The sequence below is a fragment of the Camellia sinensis genome, chromosome 1, assembly GCF_055761805.1.
Source record: "Camellia sinensis isolate YWXY chromosome 1, ASM5576180v1, whole genome shotgun sequence".
Taxonomy (NCBI): Eukaryota; Viridiplantae; Streptophyta; class Magnoliopsida; order Ericales; family Theaceae; genus Camellia; species Camellia sinensis.
Window position 1 is genome coordinate 236,923,986 of NC_138961.1, and position 3,515 is coordinate 236,927,500.

Sequence of the window (3,515 nt, forward strand, 5' to 3'; positions counted from 1 at the left end):
ATGAAATATATTAGATCATGCTTAAAAATTAACAAAAAATGATCAAAATTTATTTTAAACCCCAATAAATGTGATTCTGAAAAGAAAAAAAAATATATGCATATTGGTGAATTTTCTTTAAATTGTGAGAAAAATTTAAAAAAATCACAATTTCAATTACTGCAACAGTTACACTACGATCTTTACACCCCGCAACTACTACTGCATCACGGCAACCGTTACGGCAACCATAACTGCTTTTCAAAACCTTAGTTGGTAGTGATGGACCCAACTGGTGTTGCATTTGATGAGCAATAGAGCAAGACCAGATGACGCTCTAATAACGCACCAAACTGCATGAAGAGACTGGTTTAATGCATTGCTAAAGGTACAAAATTCAAATTGTCATTAAAATGTGAAAACAAGCATAATCCAGATACATTAGTCACCAGCAAGTCTCCCAAGGAAGTCTTACTAATCCAAAAGAACTGATCTAAGATTCTGTACTGGCTTTGCCAAATGATAATTTCTGGAAATTCAAAGAGGGCTTTCTCCCAACATGGCATACTGCGAGAAGAGGGTCAACCCATCCAGAGCATTTGCAATAGATTGAGGTCCTGTTAAAAACCAAATGCAACCCACAAACTTATCAGTATGCAACAAAAATATGCATTGTCCGCTACATTCCCCAACAAATTTCTGCTCATACACCATTCAATAGTATACTCTCAGTGTATAATTAAATTTCACATAGGAGGATCCAGAACTTACCAAAGTATGATTTCTGTCATATTTTCTGCAGAGGCTATAAATATTTAAATAAACTAGCATGATTTCAGACAATGAAATCTGCTGTGCAAGATTATAGATCTTTAAAAAATTTCTTCCAAATAGCTGGAAGTGGCAATTCATATATCACAGAGACGAGAGGCTACAAAATTCAAGAAAGCCTCTCAAACAATTACTTGTTAACTGAAGGAGAAATAACAATCCAGAACAGCATATTGCAGGATTAATTACAACTTGTATTCTCTAATAATCTGCCCAGGATTAATTACAACTTATAAACTGAAGGCACTTGACATCTGCCCAGAAATTGCTAAAAGTGTATATTAGATGAACAATGAATATAAGATGCCCTTTTTTGGTTTATCAGAAAAAGTTAACTTTATGTCTGCACAAAGAGACCTGAGCAAAAGCAGCTGCAAGAACTTTCTCTGCTATTGCGCTATGTTCTCCAGTATAGGACCAATTCAAGAGCTATTCCACTTCAACTGAGAGAGAGCTCACAATATGAGTGTCATTATAGTAGTTCATCCAACCAAATCATTATCTACGGTAAAATTTAGCTACATGCCTTTGGTACATAACAAACTGCCCATAATAGCTGTCATGAAAGTAAGAAATTTAGCTTTCATGTGTTGGTCTTCAAAATCAAAGAATTATGGAAGTAACAAATTATTGAAATCAACTTCCAAACTGCCTATAATAGCTGTCAACAAAGCAAAGCAATACCACGATAAATTATCAAACAAAAACCCCAATGGATTTTAATTGCCTTGAAAAATTATACTTTCATTTGGGTTTAAAGTTCTATGTATGGTGGAGAGGATCACCACTTATATAATTTTGAACAAACTTGCATGTGCTCAAATCATTAGAATGTTATTATTACAACCAGAAATTGGAAGTCATACCTTACCTTTTGAAGATTTATGGATAGGCACAGAAAGATATTTGAATTATTTTCTAAGGGATGAGCAACAAAAGGAAACATTAAAATGCTTTAATAAGAATGCAAATCAAATACTTACCACAATGTTTGGATGCGAAAGGTTCTTAAGAAGTTTCACTTCTTCCTCAAGCTCTCTAATGTGAACCTATTAAGCAAATTTAAAGTAATTATTCAGATATATATGACCACCAACACAATGCTTCAAAAATGTAAATAAAGCATTTAAATTGGAAGTGATTTTCTGTTTTGAAGCACTCTTACTACAATTGAAAGCTTCTTAGATAAATACCAATATCAAAAACAATTGAAAAAACTTACACAAAAAATAAATAAATATATCCAAAAGAATTACCAAAATATATCTTTTCGAAATGAAAGAGCACTTCTCAAAATAATATATAAATAAAAAGCAAAAGAACATTACCCCAAAACAAAACCCACTGCTCACATCCTCTATGCACCACAACTCATCATCATTCTACAAATCACCACTGAATAATGTGCCAAAAAAAGCTTAAGTAAATACAAAAGTATTCAATAAATACCAAAAATATTTTGTCTAATTTGAAACTATGAGTAAAAATTTGACCATCTAATTTACTTTCAGCTTAATGTTAACCGTCAGGTTAACATTTCACATTAACCCATTTAATGTTAACAATCCTCATCCCATTTGACTAACCTGGAAAGAAAAAAAGAAAAAAGGGTGTTAACATTGAAATATGTTGGTGATGGTGGGAATGGTGGGGATGATGAGGGTGAGAGCTATCCATAATTTTAGACGTTGCTGCAAGTTAGTAGGGCTCAAACATATAATTTTTATGAAAGACCACAATACATATTAATCCAAGTGATACATAAGTTAATTGACCAATTGAAACCAAATGAAGCAAACAACTTTTAAATATCCAATTGAAACAAAATATAACTAAAAAAAGAAAAAACTAAAAATGAATTTCAATATTTTAAATATCCAATCACTATACACAAACCCAATCAAATACAACACATAATAAAAAATCAAAAATACAATATACATTACACTATTCCTTATAATGAAATCTAATAAAAAATCAAAAATACAATATACATTACATTATTTCTTATAATGAAATCTAATGAATTACAATCATAATGATGAAAATCAACTACAACAATTTTTCACTTGTTTGATCAAACAATTTCTGCTCCGGTTTTTTTTTTTTTTTCTTTCTAAAGCCATAATACAATCATGTTCACAAAAATGGACTGTTAATAGAATTTCAAGATTTTAAATATCCAATCACTATACACAAACCCAATCAAATACAACACATACTAAAAATAAAAAACACAATATACGTTACACTATTTCTTGTAATGAAATCTAATGAATTACAATCATAATAATGAAAATCAACTACAACAATTTTTCACTTGTTTGATCAAACAATTTCTGCTCTTTTTTTTTTTTTTTTTTTTTAAAACCATAATACAATCATGTTCACCAAAAAGGACAATTAACAGAATTTTCGGATTTTAAATATCGAATCACTATACACAAACCCAATCAAATACAACACATAATCAAAAATCAAAACACAATATACATTACACTATTTCTTATAATGAAATCTAATGAATTACAATCATAATGATGAAAATCAAATACAACAATTTTTCACTTGTTTGATCAAACAATTTCTGCCTGTTTGATTCTTCTTTTTTCTTTTTTTTTTTCTTTTTTTTTTTAAACCATAATACAATCATGTTCACAAAAAAGGACTGTTAACAGATTGGTAAGATTGGTTTGGGGGATGCT

At 30.1% G+C, this 3,515-nt stretch overlaps 1 protein-coding gene across 45 annotated transcripts in view; it reads right to left on the reverse strand.

Annotated features, from left to right (window-relative positions):
• Positions 1 to 366: 366 nt before the first annotated feature.
• The window catches only part of LOC114296537 (Tetratricopeptide repeat (TPR)-like superfamily protein), a 25,205-nt gene continuing 22,056 nt past the window's right edge, over positions 367 to 3,515 (reverse strand). For 11 of the 45 annotated variants that reach the window (XR_014346619.1, XR_014346618.1, XR_014346633.1 and 8 more), the window contains 2 exons: positions 2,139 to 2,396; positions 851 to 1,859 (listed from right to left, as the gene is read on the reverse strand). The gene's annotated coding sequence lies outside the window, so the exon portion shown is untranslated. Of the gene's footprint in view, positions 600 to 850; positions 1,860 to 2,138; positions 2,397 to 3,515 lie in introns of those variants that run through there. The other 34 variants (XR_014346647.1, XR_014346667.1, XR_014346655.1 and 31 more) reach the window with 12 other exon arrangements.